Raw genomic sequence first — 24,112 nt, 5'->3', positions numbered from 1 at the left:
GAAATTTTGAATAGGCTTTGTGATAGCAGAGAAGCTCCATAGGAGAGAAGAGGTGAATTGATGTGACTTTGTAATTTTAGAGTCTGATGGTAAAAGCTAATGAACTATCTACATTTTTCTGTTGCTCAGAAAAATGGGCTCTCGGTTTTAACTTTCTCTCAACAAAGGAGCAGGTGGCCGTCTTGAAAATTTGAAGTTGCATTGTGAAAAAGAAGTAAGCCATTCATCAGTCCTTTCCTGACTTCTAGCTGCCTTAAAGAAAATAAATGAAGCTGAATCATGGCACAGCAGAACACTGAGATAAGCGCACAGTTGTGATCATAGCATGTAGGTGGAACTGGGGATGTCCAGCTTTTAAATCATGACCTGCCTTAAAGAACCTGAGTGAAACTGGCAAGATGTTACTAACACACAATGCTTTCTTTGAAAACATGTGTGCTTTACCTTAGATGGCAGCACTACTGATGTTTTTTTTCCCATGAAATGCAAACAAAATTGTTTTATGTCTTCCTTTAAAAAAAAAAGTTTGCTTTTAGATTTACTGAACATCAGACAATGCATCACTTTCTCTTCTGATGCCCTAAGTTGTTTAATGCTGGGCTCTGCTAGGCTGACAAAAAAAACCATAAAATCCCGTAGTTATTGTCAGTGAATAATTTTAGATTACGCTAGCATTTTATTTGAGTGTTTTTTCTTCAGGATAAAAACTTTCCATCCGTTTCCTGGCAGTCACTTCAGCACAAATGGTTTACATGTCACATCATGCAGGAACTTGGGTTTCGTTTTGTTGGTATAGTAGCAAGGGAGCATAAAATAAGTTTCGCTAACTGGGCTTACTTTGTAAAATAAATATATAAATTAGTTACAGCAACAAAAGGAATAACAAAAAAGATGGAAAAAAGTTCTTCCAAAAGAAAAGAGCACTTTCCTGTTTCCTGCCCAGTGCTGCATTGTAAGATACTAATAAATGCCACTTGTTAGTAAATAAATACTGTGAATGTAGGCTCTTGTTTGAGCTAATATGATAGTTAAGAGCTTGGAAACAACACAAAGAAATTTCTTCTGCTTTGATTCGTTCTTTCTATCTTTTCCTTTCTTTATTCAGCCACCTTTCAATGACACTATGCTTCCCAAAATCCAAATATTTATGTGTATGTAATAAATCCTGCAGAGTCCCTTCCTATGCCAGGTATGTTCCAGCAAAGCCAGAGTCTGCTCATTGCAACTTTAGCCTGAGAGGCATTGGGTAACCCTGAGTGAGCCTGATTCAGCAGTCTCCTTATAGCTCACAGTTAACATCAAACACAAGGGTGGGCCTACAGAAATTAATCAAGAGCCTGCCTCTGGTGAATCAGAGGCACAGTCTGGGCTGTGTTAAGAGGTGCTTCAGTGAAATTAGTAAAGCAACACTGGATTTTGTGTCGTATTGATTTTGATGAGAATTGAAGTTTTGCTCCCTCAGACAGGTGGAGGTGACATTGTTTTGGTACGCGCTGAGTCTTCACTGATGTGAGGAAGCACATCACCGTAGGTCTGAGCCCATCTTTAGCTCTTCCCTCATGGTGCATTTCTGGGTCCATCGAAGTGTCCCTGAAAAGGAAAATGAGTCACAGCCAGCCAATCAAAGGATCAAAATATGTGTCGTTGAGCTTTTGAGTGCTGCTGCTGAAAGGTTGTGGTTGGTTAGGAATGCTTTGTGATTAAATCGGTTGCTTTATTTAAGGAAAATCTCTCTTTCCTATTAATATAGAGTTCTGCATAAAAGGTCCATGTATCTTGCTTTGTGAAGCAAACAACCAGATAGTGTCCTCCCATATCAGAAAAACTATTTCCATCATATAAAATGGGTCATTATCTCTGGAGCCATCTTAAGAACAAAAATAATTAGCAGCACATTGACAGGAAACTGAGCAGCTCACTAAAATCATTTCAATGTATATTTATGTTGATTTTACTCCAATCAGATGTTCACAAAGAGAGCTCAGATTTACGTGAAAATATCTATGAACAAGCAGATTGCTTAATAAAACATCAAAAGCCAATACAGAAATATGCGTAGACAAACTTAGGAAATTAGAATAGAAGTTGCTTTTGTTCAGTGTCATGATAGTGACATAGGATCATTCTGAAAACTGACCATTAATTCTTGTTGCCCATCACAAGATATTTGAAAGCTTTTAGACTTGTCTAGAAGAGTGCTCACAGAGGGACAAAATAAGGGTGTTATTCTTAGAAATGCATCCTGGAGATGGTATTCTAAGGGTGCCATTTTGCAGCCAGCGTAAGTAGACACAGCATTTCTACTGCTGCTGCAGAAAGGATGGTCCTGCTTTCAGCCACACACTGTTGGCTCCCATAGTGGTCATGAACTTGCAGTTCGCCAGAAAATGAGCCGCACAAAAAGGAGTTCCTGATCTTCAGTTGGATTTGGCAACGCAAATCAGAGCATGGCCATGTGAGTGAAAGCGCTGACTGACACGGAGGAGGGTGAGCAGAAAGATGGGGTCATCCTCTCCATAGAGATCACAGTCTTAGGTTTGTTGGAGTCGGTTATGAAACCACATCTGAAGTTCGTCAGCTGAGGACTCAGAAAAACTGAAACGCGGAAATGTTTTTCAGAACTTCGTAGTTCACACCAACTTAACCTTTTTTGAAGATGTTAGATGAACAATCAGTTACTGGTTCATTTAAGGCTGTTATTGTATCTGAAGAAAACTTGTATCTGTATTAATGTTTGAAGTATTTTTTAATCTCCAAGTGCCAAGGCCTGAGTTCAGGGCTCTGTGCTGTTCCTCCACAGCTGATACCATAACTCACCCTTGAGACCTGCTAGGAATGCAGGGAATGCAACCCTCTGCTGTGATTCAGGCCCAGGACTATCATGAACCATAAAAAGACTATCTTTTAATCTTTAAAAGAAAGTAAATTACTTTACAGTAAACAAGCAAATTGGCTCCACATGAGAATGTCTTCTGTGCCAAATAATCTTCTTTTCAGGGCTGCAGCATTAGAATATATCTCATGTGATTACAGAGTTTGTCCACACTGAGCTGAGCATGTTTTGCAGCCCTGCAATGGTACTAGTTCAACCTTGCTGAATAAGTCTTCTTTGTGTTGATGGAAAAAAAGGAGAAAAGATAGAATTCCTTGTACGATTCATATCAGAACAAAGAAGGTTTCTGCTGGGCTAGACCAAAGGTTTAACATGCTCTTTATCAAAAGATGATGTCCAACAGAGAATGCTTATGAAGGAGAGTAAAATCAAGAAACCAGACTCCAGCAATCAGAGATTTAGCAATTTTCAGTGCTGGAGGTTGTATCTCAGGCATTGTCTTTAATAATTACTGACGAACTTGTCCTCCACAAATTCATCTCTTTTCTTTTTGGACATTTTATTTTCTTGGCTGCAGCTAACTTCCATACTGTAAAGAAAGTTTATTATTTTGTTTTGAACCTGACACGTGGTAATTTTTCTTAGGTTCCTCTTCATTTGACTTATGTGATACATTTTCTTTCTAGATCTGGTTGAAAACCAGTATTATTTTGTATCAGAGCAGTTCCCATGGTGAGAAAAAAGTATTCCATGTGAATAGGCCTCCACATGTTGCTGTGAAGAAAAAATGAAATGTTCTTACGTTCTTCTTCCTCGTCTTGTCTCTTTATTTTCCTTTTTTTTTTTTTGGCTTAACAAGATTCAGTAAACATTGTTAGTAACACCTAAAGTTTTCATGCAGATATCTGGTGAACTCACTTAGGATGTAGAAGAACTGGAATTACAAGGAACAAGCTGTGCTTAAACTGCTCAAAAAGCAAGGGGGCTAGGTGTAAGAGGGATAAGGAAAGGCAGAAAATTACTAGTGTGCATTTTCTCTGTGTTACAGAAGAGCATCCAGATATTGCCTGCCCTTACTTCTATTTTCTGCTTTCAGATGTAAAAATATGTAGTGCATTTCCCCCACCCAGTGATTTACATCTTCTTTGTACCATTTTTCTGATGATTTAAGCGGGTCTGTTTTTACAACTACTCTCAGAGATAATTGAGAGGGTTGGATTGTGAAAACAATTTGATTGTTTGACAAGGTCTCTCTTTGTGTATTTACAAAACTGTTCCCACATAATTTCAAACCATCCTGAAACACTATAATACAGCCCCAGGTTATGCTCTTATCAACACACACAGGGCTAGCAAGTATGGGCCTGTTGCGTTCTTGAATGTGAGATGGGGAAAGGAAGATGAGCAGAGCACTGCCATACTCCCCTTAAGCACTTGCTATTCTGGAATGAAGGTAGGCATCCCTACACTGCTGACAGAAATGCTCTCAGAGCTTTACATACAGTAAAAATTTGCAGTATTGGGGAAGTATCCATAAATTTTCACTGTTCACTGGGCAAATTCCTGCTGTAGAAGTTATTCCTAACTGAAAATTCCCTTGTCCAGGTACACCAGAAGAAATTTCTTTTAGCTTAACATTATTTAGAACTTGACCAGTGTCACCAGTGTGGAATTTCTAGGGCTTAAAAGCAGAAGAGATTTGAAATCACCCAGTCTTTTTCTGAGTCAGGCATGATAGTTCTGTTATGTCATTTCTAATGTTTTGCTATTGTCAACTTTAAATATGTCAAGAAATAGGGATTCCATAACTCTCCAGGGGAGTCTGCTCCAAAACCTCTATATAATCACTTTCAGAAAGTTTCCTTGATGTCCATCCTTCAATTTCCGTTCTTAATTTAACATCATTATTTTCTTTGTTTTTATATGCTGAATGGTAGCAGATGTCCAGGGCCTTGTAGTTGGCTTCCTAGAGAAATCTACTACATGTTGCTGTATACATTAGTTCTTGTGAAAAGTGAAAAGATAATTTTTTTTTTCTCATTTGCTAAACCATGGAAGTTTAGTAGTCCTAGTTTATCCAGGTTCCAGTATAGGACACAACCTAATCTGAATTTCTCTAAAATTACCATATTTTAGAATTAAGTGGACAAATGCAGAAGAAAATAGATTACACTAGAAGAATTAGTGATCTAGAAGGTGAATTCCTCAGTTTTGAGTATCTACCAATAGCTTGATAACAAGCTGCAAAGATCAAAGCCATCTTGTGAGTCACCGGTCTGGTGCATGAGAAGAGCAAATAGAAATTTAGACTGTTAGATGCAGAGTATTTTGTTAAAAATGAGAAAATACTGATCCTACAACACAAATTAGTTGATCAGACCTCATCCAGAATACTGTGTACTGTTTGCTTTCTTCTTTTAATAGAAAAGATTTTGAACAAGAATGGGCACAGGGAAGGTGTCTATTGATTAGAGAATGGGGATCCTATTTTCTGTGAGACAGAAAAAAAAACTAAATGTAACACAGTCATGATTTTGTAGATGGAAATTATATCTAAAAACATCAGAAGGGGGCAGAGAGGGAGAAAATGACTAGAAGAACGAAGTCATGAGATCTAGATAGTGTGAACTAGCCTTAAATTAATTTAGTCAGGAAGTTAGAAAACAAGAATTGAGATTCTGAAGCACCCTATATGAGGACCAGTGCAGGCAATAAATATAACTGATTCTGAGAGGGAGCTCACTGAATTTCTGTGATGCAACTGGCTGTTCTTGATGAGGGATTCTCTGTATTTGCCCTTTCAAGTCCTTACATCATTTATATGGTCAAGTTTAACAGAGATATCTTTCTTGAGCTCCTCACTGAATGGAAACAGCTTTCAGCATGTCAGAAGGCATAACGCACCCTGGCATAAATGTCAGGGTGAAATCATTTTGCAAAGGCAGAAATGGTGAACTGCTTAGCTGTATTGAGATGACATAGAACAAATAGGTCTATGTTCTATTTCTTAGAACATAACAAAAAGAGGTTACAATTAATAAAAGCCTAACATGAGAGGGCAGAGAATTAAAATGAGACATAAAACAGAGAGACGCTTCACTAAGGAAGTGAAAAGACCACCTGGAAGTTTCCCAAATAGATGTGAACAATGATCTGAAGGCAAAAATGGAATATTTGTCAGGATAGCAAGTTGAAAAAGTCCAGATGGATTGAGAAGTCTGCTTGCAGCGTTCCCCATCTGGAAAACGAATGGATTTGGCAAGTGACATCAGCGAATGACAACCAACCTGCCCCCTATCAGAGGGCTTTCCATGGAATATAGGATGCCAGAAAAGTTTGGATAAACTTGAAACTGGGTAACAGAAATAACCTGCAACAAAGACTTGAGCTAAAAAAGCATTGTGTGAAATTAAGCAAAAACAGGCTACTGTGGAAGTAAAGTGAACAATTGGAAGTGAAAATGAACCAGCCAGGAGAATGATTCTGTATCTTTTACTTAGTGTTCTTCCTGACAACTTCTTATTTCCCAGCTCAAATAGCAGAAATGCCTACTGAAAATATGGGAAAATATGGACGCTTGACTTCGGCATTGTACCCTGAATGAATAGTGAGAAAAAGGTAGTCTTCCTGGTAGCCCAGCTCTGATGGTGCTTCAGAATTCATACTCAGCTTCAGCTATTCAGAGACGCTGTCAGGCTGTGATGTATGAGTCAAGGACAGCTAGCAACCTTCGTGCATTTGAACACTACTAAGAGCTAGAGAGAGGAGGAAGAGAGACCTGAGGATGCTTGCATTCTTCTAGCACAGGGATACCACGGAGCCTAATAAGATATATTAGCAGTGATTGGGAATTGCAATCAAGATAAAACAAAGAAGTCAAATGCACTATAAGAATTTGTGAGATTTGCTATGGATCTTGAATATTTCCTTTCTATTTTTCCTTTTGAGAGGAATCGGAACATGATAAGCTACCACAGAATCTGCTTGTCTGAAACTCAAGCAGAAGAGTTCCATGTTTATGGAATGAAATGGAGGGAATGAAAAATGAGATTGTGATACAATAAATTGTGTTTGTAGGCAAGGACAAAGAGTACCAGGTATAATTTATAAAGCAAGAAAAATTGACATCAGTTCCAAGAATAAGGAATAATTCAATTAAATGTCATGTGTCATGTTCAATTAAATGTAAGTGTCATGAAAGATAAATACAGAATGCTTTTCACAATTACAGGACTAGTCAGGGCATAACCTTATAGTTATCTAACAAAAACTTCCAAAATAGTTCAGGAAGTTCCTCCACACTGGATTCAGACTTTGCAGGTACATGCATTGGCTTGAGTTTTTGTTTAGGTCTGACAGATGAACAGCAGCACTAGATACTAGGATATTAATGTGTGTAACTGTCTCTATGAAGCGTAGAAAGGCCATGAATTATTTACTGATGAGCCTCACTAAAAAGTTCAATAGGATGCCTGAAAATAAAATATTTTATTATTCTCAAATGCACACAGAAGTTGTCTATTGCAAAAATTAGGAAAATTAAATTTGAAAATGTAGCATATAGAATTTCAGTGTAAGACAGTAGCTAAAATAGTGGAACACCTAATGATGATTTTGGATTTTGCTGTCTGTACTGCTGAATGCAAGGCAAAGTTGTTCTACATATACAGTCTATAGAAATACCCTTTAAAATTGGAAAATATGAGCAGGGAATCTAGTGACTAAAATCTCAGGCAGGAAGGAAGGGAAGGCAAATGTGCAAATTCGTGTTGATTTTGTTTTGGGGCCATGTTACAGATTTAAAAGTGGAATAACGGGAGTAGGAACTTTCTGCTTAGGAAGCAGAAAAGTTTTTTTTTTTTTGTTTTTTTAATTTAACAACAAGGTAATCTGTACCTTGAGTGTCCCATTTAAGAGTCTAACTGCGGAAGTCTGCCATTTAAACAGCCAAGTTATTGCTGATGAGAAGAAAGATGAAATATTTTTTGAATAAATATATAGGCAGAAATGTGCCTTCATCTAGTTTTGGGCATTACTCTTAGCTCTGGTTCAGAAAAATATGATATAATAATATTTGGTATGCCTTTTAACATGCAAAATGAATATCTTACTCAAAAGAATTAATGCTTATTGCAGTGAATGTATAATACTCCTAATGTTGTTTTCCACGTTGGCTGTTAGCAGTAGATAAAGTCAAGCAGATCACAAGTGGAGCCTAGGAGTAATCAAAGGAGATGTACTAATCAGTGTAATCAGGAAAATGAAGGGCGGGATATCTCTTCTTAAAGACGGCATTTAACACAGATCAGATGAATCAGACTCTTAAAAGTATGTACTTCTTTCCATTGACTGCTGAGTGTGACTAGCTGAGATGTGAATATCTACATTGTAGTCCAGTCTGAAGTCAGATGAGATGAATCCAGCTCAAGTCTATCCTGCTACTGCTGCTGTCTGGACTCTTCCTTCTGTGTTTGGGGTGAGTCACAAAGAACATCACTTATCAAGAATTCCATCGAGATGTGGGCAGAGCTGAGACAGCTCCCGGTGAAATGAAGTCTAACTGAAGTATAAATGCAGACGTTAGTTTTGGATAAATCTGTAAAAGCAATTAAGTACTTTTTTGGAATATATAGCTGAAATACTGAGAGCTCCCACCCAAAACACAAGGCATATGCAAGGCCAGTAAGGAATCTAAGCTATGTGGGTGAGCAGGTTTGGCAGAAATCTGAATGGAAGTACAGAAGAGCAGTTTGTATTTGAGAAGATATCTGTGTGAGAGAGACAGAAGCAATTGGAAGCAGTGCAAGAAATACACACACAGGTAACACTCAGATGTCAGAACGAACATATACAGCAAAATGTTGAGAAGGCTTTCCTTGAGAAAAACTATGTCCTACTGTTTTGTTCAGGGGGAGAGGATTTTCTACACCTTTTTATAAAACAGAATGAAAAAAAATATGTGTCTTCTGTGATCACCTCATGTCATTTGCTCCTCCTCCCTCTGACAAAAATATCATAGGAGTCCTTATGCAGATGAGATTTTCAGGCAGAAACTATAAACTAATTTGGCCTGAGGATGTTCCATCTTAAAAACAAAATCAAAACAAACAAACAAACAAACAAAATGCATAAAATATTTTGCTTCTACATATACTTTTTATATACATAAAAAGTGGAAAGTTTCTGAGTATAAGAAAATGCAAGACCTAAGTCTGTAAGAGACTTACTACCCTAAAAGTAAGATTGAAAATGGAAGCTGTCAGGAGCTGCCAATCTGTAATATTTTGGGGAGTACCCTAAATCAGTTGAGACTTTATAGAATAACATGAACTTTCCGTAATACCACTCAGAGTAATCGTTTTCAAAGAATAATAATGCATCTGAATCCACTTGGAATACCAGTAACACTGAGTCACAAACCAAGTGCTACTTTGTATTAGTGCTACTAACTGGCAATATGGAAAAGGCAAACTTTCACTTTGGCGTAAAGCTAGGTTTTTCTTAGGGATGATGATGAAATATTTTAGCATTCTTACAGAGTTCACTATAAAGTATAGAAAACAAGTAGTTTTCCGAAGAATTTTAAGACCATTCTTCATCAAAAAATGGTTCTTTCACTGTTTGCTTATTTTTCAAGTTCTTTCTGTTGGACAGTGTTGACTGAGTTCTTCCAGCGCAAGATAGGAGCATGGCATAGATTTCATGCTAGAGCATATACAGTCACGTTAAAGATTTTGAGATTTTGGTGAAAGAAAACTGGTAGGAAAACCTATGAACATTTTTTAACTTGACAGGGTATTTTTTTCATGTGTTTTGTTTGAATCAAAGTATGATCAAACACACATTACCTGAATATTCTGTATTTTTAATTTGCTTCACTCTGAGTACTTGAGTGAAGTTGTTCTAATAGTCACTAAGGGCAGTACATATTTATTCTTATGATCCATGGGGATGGTGCAATTTTGGCTACTTCACTGATATGTTATTGATCACTTCAGAGAAGATTCTTCCATCACTGATACTGTCATTTCAATGATAGTATGGCTGAGGAGAAGATGATTTTGAACCTTGCTGTATTTGGAAGCATATTTGTAACATTGTTCTTACGTGTTCTGTTCCACATTGCATTTGAAAGAACAAAACCAATTAAGTCATTCCTAAAATGCAGAAGATTGCTGGAAAATTTGAACATCTTAGTGTGCAGTGTAGTATACTGGGACGTTCCAGGTGCCATCTTACATTAGCAAGAAAAATATATCTCAGAACATGCTCAGTTTAACAATCTGAGAGGATCTGAGAGGATCGGAAGTAGACGTATATTTTTAATGCAATGTTTTTTTCCTTAATTGTTTTTACATATTTATACTTCAGTTCCATCAAATGAAAAACAGCTTGGAAGCAGCTTACAAATTGGAACTATTTTGCTAGGTTGCATTTTCTTACATCTGTGCATCAGAATAGCCATATACTTCAACTGGTATAAATCAGCATGGCTTCATTGAACTAAACCGAATTATAAGGTGAATGAGAGGGTCTGTCTTTAAGTCAGTAGAAAATATTTTGCATTTGCTTTATTTTTACCTTCTATTTAAATTTTGTATTTAATTGTCTTTCTGTTTCTCTTTCACTGTCTAATGCTGCTCAGTTTTTAAAGAACACTCTCGCTTAGAAATGAATGTGACTATTTAAGTTAATGAAGACACAGCTGATGCTGTGTAGATTCAGCACTACTAAGCTATAGAGAGATTTAAGTGATTTGTGACACTAAGAACATCCTGCACCTTATGTAATTTTATCACCAGAAGAATTAAATAAGGAGGGGCCTGTGCATGGTATCAGTTCTTGTGGGAAAATATGCTTCAGTGACTTACTGGCACTGGGTTTGGAATGTGGCATTTAAAAGTACCTTTTTACAGTGGGAAAGAATTTGGTCAAGAATAAACAGTCTGACCTTGTTAAATGGACCAAAGTCTGTGCATAACCCAGATCCAGAAAGCTAGTTTTTACCAGTTTGTGAGAAAAAAAATGAAGCAGTTAATTAAAAAACACAACTTGGTTTTCTAGAGACATAATAAAGTAGATGGAATGGAGCCAAAAGAATTGTCATTGAACTGTGGACTTTTCCAGTTTGTGGGAAGTGAGCTGTGAGCTTTAAGCATATTTTGAACTGGAGTTCGAGAGGACATTAAAAGCAAACAGCATCATACATTGCGCCCAGATGGATTCAAGTCAAATACAGGACTAGTGAGTGATTTTCTATGCGTATCAAATCCACTTATATTACCATCAACATTGGAAAAAGTAAAATACGTGAATTTGCAGGAAAATAATTTATCATATGAGCCGTGTTTTAAACATGAAGCCTGGTGTCTGCAGGCATAGTTAGCTGACTAGAAAAAATCCTTTTGGTATCAGTGAAGGCAAAAAATAAAACTAAAAAACATGGAGCAAAAAAATTATTTCTTTTTGGTTTTAGCTTCAAGTTTGGTTTAGCTTTAGCTTTTTGCCAAAGGTGAACCATCACACTGTTTTTTGAATCTTCAGGACATGAAATCCTAGCTTCGATGCAGGCAATCCCTATAGCTGCACTGTGGCCAGGATCTCAGTCCGGGTTTTCACATCCTATTTGGAAAATAGAAGCACTTTCTTTGAACTAACATTCAAACTGCTTTGGAGGAGTGGAGTATACAGAGAACAGAAATGACCTTCAGAAATCGCGTTTGATGTACTCAGGTCAGGGGCTTTTACCACAGACTTCCCACAGTACTTTGCAGAGTACAGACTGCTTTTTTTTTTTCTAGTGTTAGCACAGCGGTGTCATAATAGCAAAGTAAGCTTCTCAAGGCCTTCCTTGCAGGTGATTCATTTTCAATGAGTGAGTGAATGAAAAGTTCTATAGCAGCTCAAGAATATGAAGAGGCATTGAAAGACGTTAAGTAATACTTGGAGTACATCATTTAAAAATCAGAGTAGCCAGGTGAGATCCGCTACCTCAGCATTCAGTGCTACATAAAAGGTATCCGTAACTGGAGTTGTCAGCAAAACTAAAATAGTAACATCTCCCCATTATTAAGTTAAGTTAAAGCTTATATTAAAAAGCAGCATTAGATAAAATAATTATAGAAAAAATGCATGTTTGTATCAGGTAAACACAAATTAAAAATTAGAAAGTGCACACATTGTGTTTTGACAAGTTTGGATAAAGAATTTCTGTTAAGCCTGAAAAGAAGAAAGCCTCTATCAATGTAAACACTGTTTTCAGATTTTTATAGTCAATGTAAATATCTTCTAAACTACGCCTGAGTTTCCTGAATTCTGTTTCGCACTACTTTGTGTTTGCTACATCAGCTATATATTTACTCTGCAGAGAGTTCTGGAGGCCCTAAAAGGGGTGGAGTTCCCACCCTGCTGTGAGAAGTCTCTGTGCACATTCTATGTATAGCCACATTGGACAGATTAACTCCTGCACTATCAAACCGTCAGGTCCTCTGCCTGAAAACAGGAGTCATACACTGCTAACTCTAAATGTGTGCTAATTCAGGTTTATCCGCTTTGCTAGCATTGGACATTACCACAAACTCACAGAAGAGCAATAGTAAAAACTCCTGTTCTTGGAATTTGCAAGCAGTGATACCTTTTTCCCCAAACTTTGATTTTTTTCCTTAATCCGTATGTGTAAATGTTCTCATTTCCCTTATATTTGGAGAGGACTTCATCATCCAGCTCTGCTTGATAGTTCCATCCCTCGCCTTCACAGAGAGATTTCTTTATCAGTTGGATTCTCGACATCAAGGAATTGCTGTTTCCAGTTCTTCACATCACTGTGCAGAAAGAATAGTATGCAAGCACCAGGTTGTCTGATTTACATTAGAATAATAACATGACTAGCTCAACAGATGATAGCTGTAATTAAACCCAGAAGTCTGAAAAGACAGCACGAGTGTGTGACAGACCATATAAGTTTGTTGGGTCTAACATTTTCTTCTGAAGATTCTCTACGTGTCCTTTCATTTGTGGAACCCATTCAGAGTTGTGAGTGTCAACCTCTCAGTAATTTCTGGCTAGATGCATTCTGAAATGGAGAAGGAATATCCTTCAGACCTGACTGAAAATTCATTTCAGGACTGAAATATCCCGCTCTGAATACTGCTTTGGGACTTCCCAGAATTAACGTGTTTGTGTAAGTACGTTGTCCAACTGAGGAGCTCAGCAAAACTGTTCCCTCCTGCATGATTCTGCTGCAATCTTCTGGAAAATTCCTTTGCTAATTGTATACATCTATGTGTGGACTTGGAACAGAACTGACACTGCAAAGTATTCCCACATTTGTCCAGCAGAACTGAAGTTGATGGGCTGTAAAGATGACAGAATCCTGTCAGAATAAGTCCATTTAGAGAAACTACAGGTTTATTTTCTGACATCAGGAAAGAAATTTCCTACAGCTAAGCTTTTGCTGTCGTAATTCCCTCAGCAGAGAATATTCACTTTTAAGATCCAGAACGTCACTGTGATAAGGGCTGTACAGATTTCAGTCAAGATCTAGTATTCTTTCATAGCCTTTTTTAAAGACCTTTATCACACTGTCTGTTTATGGAAAAGTATTGTACGTTTCTACTATGATAAATTCCTAGTTAATACATCAGTTATTCTTAGTTGATGTAGTGCTTCTAATCAAGGATTTTAACTCTATCACCTAATCCTCAGGAGAAGGGAGATTCCTGGAAGATCTTCCTGATATGTTACACAGTATGTTACTCCCCTGTGATGTTTGTAAGTGTGTAGTTATGCATACTGCTCTTCATTCTTGGGGTATTATCCTCTCAGAAATGCAATTTAATGCTTTTACATTATCACTCTAGCTTCTTTAGTCAGGAAATGAAAATGAGGAAGGAATTTGAAGATGTAGGAAGAGCTCGACTGTTGTTTTATCCTAAGTGTCATAAATATACTGCAATAATTTTTAAAATTGCACTGTTTTGGTTAGAATAAAGCCCATCCTACTTCTTTATTTCCTGCAAACATAGTATATTTAATGGCACATCTCAATTATTATGCATACCTTAAATATTGCCAGGTGGGAGGCAGGAGAGCAGTAAGAAGGTGAGGAGGCAAAAAAGGACAGGGACAGTCAGTGCTTCATCAGGGAAAATGACACCACACGAATACAGTGTCAGGGATTTGTCACTGTTGTTTTTTTTCCTTTGTTTTTGTTTTATTCTTCTTGTTTTTATTTATTTATTATTATTTCTTGTTGCTCTAGGCCAAGGTGTGTTTGAGTTCTGCTGCTTTGCACTCTGGACAGAAGATGCTTCTTTTTTATATGCAAGCAGTTTATTTGCCACATAGCAGACATTCTTTCCTGGTGAAAATGTGAAATATTATACCCCAAATTTGAAATTAATGTGATAAATGACATAAGTTTTGTTCTTTCTTTGCTAAAGGTGCTTTGCAAACAGAACTGTTCCAATTCAATTATGTAGTATTTTAAAACTAATTACAAGACATTCCAGAAACTTTTAAAAGTCCTGCCTTCATGTAAGGCATTGTGGCTTGCCTCATTATCTTTGTGCCCACGTGGCCTTAGGCAGAAAATCTGCTTTTCCATTTTGATGATGGCTTGGTGGATGAACTAATCAGAACCACTAACATCTATGTTGATCACTTGCAGACTTAACATGGCAGTATACCTTATTTAATAAAAGGAAAATGAGTGAGTTTCGGTAACAGTTCCTCAGTTGCTATAGAAACCATAGGATACTTGACTGCTTTTGGACCCCTGTCCTTTGATATGCCAAGTGGTTTCTGTGAGTTTTTCATGTTCTCATCAGCCATTGAACCTGCAGTCAAAATCAGACGAGAACTTAAATCCTGGGACTTGAAGAGAGGCAGTTTCTAACTTAGCTTTATCTACTAGAGTTACCACCTATTCTAATGGGGTTTCTTTCAATGGTCTGCAGCAATGAAGAGGTATCCACACAGAAATCAGGGCCTCAGCTCAGTGTGCTGCAGTTAACTCATATGGTGAGATCTACATCGTTAGATGTTTTGCTTGGCAGTCAGTTGCACTTGTAGAGTTGTGGGGAGCAAACTTTTATGTCATGTCAACTAGTTCAGCATTAGTCAAACCTCAGCTGAAGGAAATGGCACCATTTTCCTGGAAAGCAGAATTGCCCACACAGCAAAAATCTGTTATGACACCATATTTTTAGTCATAAGGTGGCCTTAGCGTGAAAGGGAGATTCAATTAGATGTCTATTGTGTTTTCATATACAAAATTGCTTTGTATTCAATTGACTGTGTGAGGGAGTAAGAGAAAGAAGCTGATGCTTTAATGGCGTATAGATAGGAAGAATTTCATTTCTCCATTTCTATTATAACTTATATTATGCTCCATGTACCAGAGCAATTAATATGTAAAGTAAAAAGTCACACACATATTATGACCACGAGGATTTCCAATATTCAGGGGTGCTGGTACCTATGTGTAACTCCTGGCACCTTCTGTGTCCCAAAAAAACAAGCAGAAAGGATGGGGAATGGAATAGAATCATGAAGGAAAGTCTTTTTATTTTCTTCTTTTCACTTGAAGGTTTATAATTAAAGGGGAAAGTAAATTAATTACATGAATATTAAAAGGTTACTCTTCTATTCTAACATTTGGTCACAAGTTGTCTAATGAAAAGGAATGCAGGCTGGAGGGCTGCCATGCCTTTGCTTCTTTCTGCAGAGGGCCACAGGCTGAAGCAGTGATTGTGCGTGACAGATTCTGGGAACAATGAGCCTGCGCACAGATCATCCAGATGGAGCATGCTTTTCTAAATTACACCAACAACAGGGTGGCCCACAGGCAAACAAAATAGTTAAACAATACATAATAAAGTTTTTATTTGGTATTTCCTGTGAGCCTCTGCCAGTTGCCAGGGAGTGTACTGTATTTTTCTTTTGCTGTATTAATTGTTGACCACAACTGGCAAAGACCCAAACTACCAGGGACAGATAAGGGGGGGAAAATGGCATCTGGACACTAAAGCCTCAAGTGTACTGGGAAAAAAAAGCACAAAAAATTACAGCATATATCTGGAATTTTCCAACTAACGATGTGCGGATGTGGTAGCGCTAGGGAAAAAGAGCCAAACTGAGCCTGCTTTGTTCACTAAGAGAGGCCCCCCTGTAACATTCCTTTTAGCTGTGCATATTTTGGCTTCAGTTGTGCAGTTTTAACTATATACTGTGTATGGAGCAGTTCAGTTGTTGCTGCCTGAATTTAATGATCTTGTTACGAGAAATAAAATGCTGTCAGTGCATGTGAATTTTTGTTGAACTTTGAGATGCATAAATAGAGGCTGTGTTTTAAATGTTAAATTATAGGTGTTAGGTTTTCAGAGGGAAGAGGGAGAAAATTTCACGAAGTACAAGCCATCGCTGCAACAGCTGCAAGGAGGAGACCCTCAGTAGCAGTGAATGCTGCCTTTTTAAACTCATCAATGAAATCAGTCCTTACCGTTATCTGCTTTAGGCAAAACCCCACAGTATAACATTAACACTTGGATAAAAACAGGAGGTTACATAAACATGTTAGTTTGATACTGTTTTTCTATTACCTTTGCAATATAAGCAGTTTGGGTATTGGCATCTTTTTAAGGAAGTTTTATACTCCTGATTTACTGTACACAGTGTTGTGATTTTGTTATTACTAGAACACAGCAGAGAATAAACAAGAGCAGGTTGCTGTTATTTTCTTCTACAGTTCAAATAGCCTCGCAGGTATTATTAGGCAGCTTCTCCAAAGAAGATGAGTTGATGGAAGTTGTCGGTATATACAGAGAAGAGAAGTAACTGCTTTAGGCAGTGACAGGGTTTGCAACTACAGCAGGTCCATACTTCAGTTGGTGGGAAACAAATTCTTGTTGTGAGCTTAAACTGTTATAGATATTTACTGCGTTTTTGAATATGCTTGGACCATCCCCAAGTCACCAGCAACCCTTGTTGCCATAGGCTTGTTTTCACTTCCAACTCACATGCTCTTTCTGGCGTTAAGTACTTTGTTTTTTCTTTGTTTTTTGGTTTTAGGGCAGAGATTTTTGTGATTGGTTTTAGCTGCAAAATATGGAAGTCATCTATTCCATAATTTCTTTTTACATGTGCAGTTTTCTGAAAAAAAAAGAAAAACATATGAGAAAAAGTAACTTCTTCACTTGGTATTCTATTCATATGTGCAGTGCTTATCAACAGTGCTGAAACTATGGATCACTAACGTAGATTTCTTCAATTTGAGCTTGCAGAGTATCTGGTGTAGTGGATGACTGTCACAAGTAGCTGATTATACTAGAAGGAGGCAGGACGCGTTGCCAGTGGATTTCCCAGATGTTAGCTCCCATTCATCTTCCAGCACACTACTACTGGTACATTTTCCCTTCAAATCTGTTTTCCTGCCTCTCCTCCAGCTCAGTCACTTTAGTCAACTAAATCTAGCTCCCACCCCAAATCCTCTGTGGAGTTTGCCCTCCCACTGGTACCAATCACGCCCATTATCATCTTCACTATCAGATTCAGGCCATCTTCATCAGCCCTCGTCTCCTCATAGAGCTTTTTGTGGATCCCAGTCTTATATGCTTTATTGGTCATTTTTCCTTCTTCTTCCCTCCATCACTAATAGTCTTCTTTTTCAGTCAGTGTCATCTCTCATGCACATTCCCAGCCCAGATTGTTCTTTAAGCCAGCAAGGGGGTGTTGAGCTTACATACACTATTCCCCCAGTCTGTCCAGTTATTTTCATCTCTGCTGCTGAGTGTGATAGGTTCTCCTTCAAACATTGGATAGACCTTTTTCAGAGTAACAAGCTTTCTGTGCGGTCAGGAGCTTGAGATACCATGATGGACCACTCAGCTCCCTGCAGCTGAACTCAGGTGTGTTCACTTAAAACTAAACTTTCTGAAAATGCAATAAAACTAGTATAAAACCTTACTGAGCATGTGCTGTTTTTCAGATTTATGACATGGCAAAATTTGCAGCCAAGTCTTTCAATGATGGCATAGAGGTCAAGTCCCACAGCCTTTGTTCTAAAACATGATGGCACCGGAGCTTCTCAGAAAGAAGGTGACCAGAATTTAAAATGGGCAAACCAATTGTGTTTACCTAGCCTCACATGTGGAAACCTCTGAACTGCTTCAGCTGAAGTAGTACAATAAAGCAGAGATATTGCAATAAAGCTGAGTATAAGACAGAGAGATACAACACAGAAATATTGTTGTAATCATTGAAATCTTGGTAAAGTTGTAAGCTGCTTCAGTAAAGGCAATGCTGTCAGCTACCAGAAGGAATCTGAAGAGTTAGGAGAGTCTCAAAGAGACTCTGAATCCTTCAGTAGAAGCCAAGCTGCCTATGAGAACTGATTCTTTTTCACTTGAAAGAAACTGTGTTTCCAGTCCCTAATGGAATCTATCAATATAATTAGTGCAAAATTAGGGACATCATTTGGTCACTAGCTGCCAATGTGATATCAAAACACTACATCATGAATAGAATTGGTTGAATGACAGAGATTAATATAGCTTGATACTGTTCACTGGCAGGCATGAAACTTCCTGAGTACTATTGAAATCAGTAAGCAAAAGCAGGTCTATGCTCGGTAACGTAACCATAACAATATTGAAATTGGTTTAGAAATTGTCTTTAGAAGACATAATTTTCATGTAGTCATAGAATTGTTTTGGTTGGAAGGGATATTCAAGATCATCTGGTTCCAACCTTCCTGTCATGGGCAGGACATCTCCCACTAGATCAGGCTGCCCAAAGGCCCATCCAACCCAGCCCTGAATGCATGCAGACATGGAGCATCCACAACTTCTATGGGCAGCCTGTTCCAATGCCTCACCACCTGCATAGTGAAGATTTTTTTCCTTACGACTAATCTAAGTCTACCTCAATTTAAAACCATTACCCCTTGTCCTATCACTACATGCCTTTGTGATATGTCCTTATGCAGCTTACCGTGGGCCCCCTTTAGGTATTTGTAGGCTGCTAAAAGGTCACCCTGGAGCATCCTCTTCTGCTGAAAAACTCCAACTCTCTCATCCTGTTAAAAATTTCCTTTCCATTCTCTACCCAGCTTGTATTTGTGCTTGGATTCATCCTGACACAGGTGCACAACCTTGCACCTTGGTCTCATTGAACTTTTTGAGATTCACACAAGCCCACACAAGACCTGTCCATCCTTTCCCCCAGTGTGCCCACCGCACCACAAAGCTTGGTATTGCTCAGAAACTTGCTGAGAGTGCACTCAGTTCCACTGTCCATGTCACTGAGAAAGATGTTCAGGAGTACTGGTTCCAGTACCAACCCCTGAGGAGCACCACTTGTTACCAGCCTTCACTTGACCATAACTCTTTGAGTGCAGCCATCCAGCCACTTTCTTACTCACTGAGTGGTCCATCCATGAAATCCCTCTCTCTTCAATTTAAAGACAAGAATGTAATATGGGACAGTGTCAGATGCTTTGTACAAGGTCCAAGCATATCACATTTTTGCAACCTAATGAGCTATTTTTCAGCATAAAATATGTAACACTTCACTGGAAGTCAGATTAATTAGAATAGGCTTCATTTCCCGTAAGTGCTTTGATTCCTTGTCCAGTCAAAAACTAGGCAAGCCGTTGAAAAAGGAGCTGATTTATATGTTACTTATTCTGGGAGTGATAAGTAGTCTGTTTTGTACTTGTATGAGATTTAATAGATTAAAACTCCATTGGTGCCTCACATGTGACTTACATCATGTACATGACATTCCTGTGTATGGCATTTCCTTGTGAACTGTCATCCCAAGATCTAGAGACAGGAATGACAAGATAGTTAAGAGAGGTCATCTACAGTACCTGACGTTATTGTTCAGGCCTAGAATTGTTTTAAGAAGTACTATCAGTCTCCACATAATTGCTTTCAAGGCATATTGCCAGACTAACACTTCAGTTATTCAGAAGAAGCACTAAAGTCCTCTCTTATTTTTCCTGCAACTGAGAAGATGTAAAATCCATTGTTTTATCATTAGTTACGCTGTTTCCTTATTTTCCTTTTACTGGATTATTCTAGAAGATTATTTTATCCTTGTTCCTATTTCATTTAAGTTTCACTTTCAGATTTTCCTGGAGGAGCCCAAAACAAAACAAAGTTTAACCAATATTTGAAGTAGATTTTGCTTTGTAAATAAAATTTTAAGAAGACATCAGTTAGACCTGTTTTACAAAAGCTTTATATTACAAAACTAAGTTGAATCTAAAATCAGCAGTATCCTTCTAATAATCAGCCTACTGCCTATTCTTGTAAACTCCTAATGTCTTACCCTAATGATTTTAAAGAGAAGTAATATAACCTCACGATATTAACAAAACAAAGAAATCTAAAATAATTTTTTGGTTTTGATTATAAAAAAAGACTTTTTCCCTGCAGACTGCCATTTTCCAATAAAAGCAGATAGTATTTATTATATGTAGTTGTATCCTCTGTAGAACACATAGGCTATTTCTGAGTTTTTGTCTCTAAGATTACTTTCAAAAATAATAACAATTAAAAACAGAGATAGAAATGATTCCACTGCTGATGTCTTCCTCTAACCACCCGGAGCTCCCACTGAAATCAGGCAAAATGACGTGTGTATTTGGAGTCAGACTACAGCTTTTTGTGAGCTTCTAGTTGGCTTCTTTAACACACAGACTGATAACATTGGCTTTCTTTTGCATGGCATTTTTACCTTAGAGAAACAGGTGAGTTCCTCTCAGCTTGTTGTAAACTTTCCATATCTTTAAGTTTAGACCCTTGGACCATGTGGCATCATTAGGGACTGGTGATCCCAGTACCATATGCACATGGGCTTGGTCTCTCTGCAGAAGCTCTAGCTTCTAGCTCTGCTCCCCTCTTCTCAGTGTCCGCAGAGTCATGCACTGAAGGATTTCCTGGCCACATAAGGATGCTATTTACAGGAATTCCTCTGAAAGTTCATTGAAGAGGGTAGGATATTGCTGTCCCTGACAGTTGGCTGTTAATTCTGTGTAAGTGTTCTGGAGGCACTCTTAATTCCTTGTAGAGATTTTTGCATGGGATGACTTTCTCAGTACAGATCTTTGTGTGGAAAAGGCACGGGCAGGAATCATTGTGATGATGGAGAAACACATAAGGACGACAAAATTGATTTTTCCAAGGCAATGTAGTCAACTGGTGGCAAGGTTGATGTTATCACAAGGGCTCTTGGCTCCCTATCTCAGACCATTAGAACATTTACACTAGCTCTCTGAGTATATTTTCCATTTGATTTATTTTTCTTATTCAAGGATGGATTACATATTGAGATAACCAGATTTGAATGCCTTTTTCATATGGCTATTTTTATTTTAAGGACTCTTCCAGATTCATGAGTAATTCACAGGGCAGAAAAAAGGGTTGTGACACAGGAGGAAAGCTCCTAAGTTTTGTATTTTTCATTCTTAAGCAAAACCTTTTAAAGTAGCAGACCTACTTTCCATACTGAGTGCTCCCATGCAGATCAGCTGGTCTTCAAGTGTCATTCCTCCCGAGGAATCCCAGCAAATATCTGATTGGATATGGAGAGCCAGAACATTTCTGTGTAAATTGGATGTTTCTTTCTCTCCTGAAGACTCAATATCCTCATGTTTCACAATCCCTGTGCTTATAAAGGATGTCCATCGCCTGAAGCTGGAAATGTTCACTTTGTAACATGCAAAGCACAGCTAAACCCAGTTCTAGACTATTAAAAATTCCTCTCAGTGCAGCAGCACAGATAGCAGATGCAGCGTATGTATATTAGTCCATGCTTCCTTAACCAGCACTGAAATCAGAGTCTTGTCACTTGGATACCTGGAAGTAAGTTCAGACCCTCAGTGAAACTGTTTCCTCTCTAAGACCTCTCTGCAGACAATGTGTACAAGGGGTTAACAAGGGAGCTACTCTGAAAACAGAGGCAGAAGGTCACTGGCGGCAACAGCAAAGACTCCTACAGCCTGCCATGGAGAGCCTTTCACCCGGCGTTTCCCACCCAGGGGATTGTAAACATTGGCTCATGGCCATGGCGTCCTACAGAACTTCTCTTTACTTTCAGCACATACGTTTATACATCTTAATGGAAACTGAAGCACAGCAAGTTATTCCCACATGTCCAGAAGGAGAGAACGAGCTTCTGTTCAAATTAAAGAGATGAGGGAAAGAGCCATTACTCACTCTGGAATTTGAAAACATAGAGATACGCGTGTTTAGTGGTACTTCACATGTAACATAGCTGCTGTTCTCAGGAAAACTTTCTCAACTCACTGGAATGTGTAGAATGCTGTCACTTCATCAGGATCCAGAAGAGCTCTTTTATCTGCCATTTGTTAGCAACTAGCAATATTGTTCTTATCTCATTGTCCTTTAGCCTGATGCAATGCCCTCAGACACGAGAACTTGTAAAATGAAAGCACTCATTACCTTGAACATTTTTTTATTGTCTTGTTATTATCTCTCTAGCTTAAATAAGATGCTTTGTATCAATTTTGAGAGAGGTTAATTATCTGAAAAAAAGCTGTTCTACAATATCATTTTCACAAATACAACATTTTATGTTTCTATATGACTATAACCACTATGGAGTAGAGTCTTTAGTGACCTAGATCAAGTCAGATCTTTTTTACCCAACCTATCTATGCATAATTAATTTCCAAAAGAAAATGATAATACAAGCTTTAATGTTAAGAATGGGAAATAAAGCCTTACAAGTTGTAATTCTGGAGCAATTGCAATATTCTGTTTTTCTGCTAAGTCTTCAGAATCTTAATTTTAGTTTAGGAAGTCCTCTAGAATTTACAAATGGAAGAAATTTTCTTTTGGGTTCTTTGAAGAAATTGAGCTTCTCTTTGTACTGTGAATCATAACTTTTGGTTAGTGAGCGATGTATCAAGTAACAAGGGAGGAGATGTTGCTTCTTCCTTCACAGGATAAAATGGAGTGCCATCCTCTAGAGTTTTTATGAATCCCATCTGTCAGAGAGAGAGAATACAATCTGTCTAGATCCAGGGTAGACTCCAGCCTGGTTAATGTAATTAATGCCTGCTTTTATTTTTATCCAGTGATGGTCTAATGTAAAATGCATACACATTACAGAGAGTAGTTATCCAGAAACTCGGCTCCTTGCCCCCTCCAGCTGATTGTCCTTAAGCGCTCGGCTACTTTCAGACGCAGTCTTGCCCCATGACTCATATACTCCTGGCAGAATGGTGACTTGGCGTGAGCAAAGGCGAGGAAAGAATTGTCACCCAAAAAAACCCTAGCCTAGTGGTCAAATTATTTTCTTGGATGTAGGAGGTGCTTGGTAAGTCCCCTTCAGGCTGAGTTTCCACTTTGAGATTAACATAAAAACATCTGTATAAGATGTTAATGTAGATGCAGACATGTATTGCTTCTATCACCACTCTTAGTCACAGCCTTCCCTAGGTGGGACCCCATATGGACTTCTGTGGAAAACATCCAGGTATCTAGGGTACTGTCTGCCTAAATATACATCACATGCAGTAGAGCTATTTGTTCTTGCAACATAGGCTTTTCCAAATATGTGATCAGCTACAGTGAAGACTCACAGATACATTCAGATTAGAAGAAGAGGAATTTAGCCAGTAAAGATGCCTCCAAAGCTTATAGCTTTGGAAAATCAGTGGATTGTGCCCAGCATTTTTGTGGGTCTGCAGTCTACAAAGCTATTTAATATATGATTCAAATACTCTGGAGCCTCCTCTTACCCTTTGTGACCTTTCTGTGAAAAGTCTTCGTGCTTTGCCATGAAATTGTAGGCCTACAGCAGGTCCTTGTCTTGGCTGTGGTCATGTATGTGTGTACATAAATACGTGTACCTATCCATATATTACACCTATATATGGAAAGTTAATCTTCTTTTTTGGAAACCTTTATGCTTCCAAACCTCATTTCTCACTTGTGTGTAGAAAGATATTTCATGAGAATTTTTGTTTCCTCAAACGTTATTTTGAGGAATCTTGTTTAGTTCCATTTCTAACGTATCATTTACACTTCTGCTTACTTTAATTTAAAGCCATGCATTTATTGAGGCTTAAGTAAAATCTACCACATTCAATTTCAGATGTAGGACAGATTTGCAGTGTTCAGAGTTGCCCAAATTCTTAATACTGCAGGTGTAGAAAGGTCCATCTTCATTGTCAGCTGTCATGGCGATGACTGAAGTTTGCATCCTTGCAAAGCAGTGAGAAGAGGCATCCCAAGAGGAGTTTTT

General features: G+C 38.1%; 1 protein-coding gene across 1 annotated transcript in view; it reads left to right on the top strand.

Annotated features, from left to right (window-relative positions):
- CDK6 (cyclin dependent kinase 6) overlaps positions 1-24,112 on the top strand; it is a 108,034-nt gene that overhangs the window by 31,924 nt on the left and 51,998 nt on the right. The window lies entirely within an intron of this gene.

This window comes from Meleagris gallopavo, chromosome 6 (genome assembly GCF_000146605.3).
Source record: "Meleagris gallopavo isolate NT-WF06-2002-E0010 breed Aviagen turkey brand Nicholas breeding stock chromosome 6, Turkey_5.1, whole genome shotgun sequence".
In the NCBI taxonomy this organism is placed as follows: domain Eukaryota; kingdom Metazoa; phylum Chordata; class Aves; order Galliformes; family Phasianidae; genus Meleagris; species Meleagris gallopavo.
Note: the sequence above shows the minus strand (reverse complement) of the source record. Positions and strands in the feature narration are given on the sequence as shown.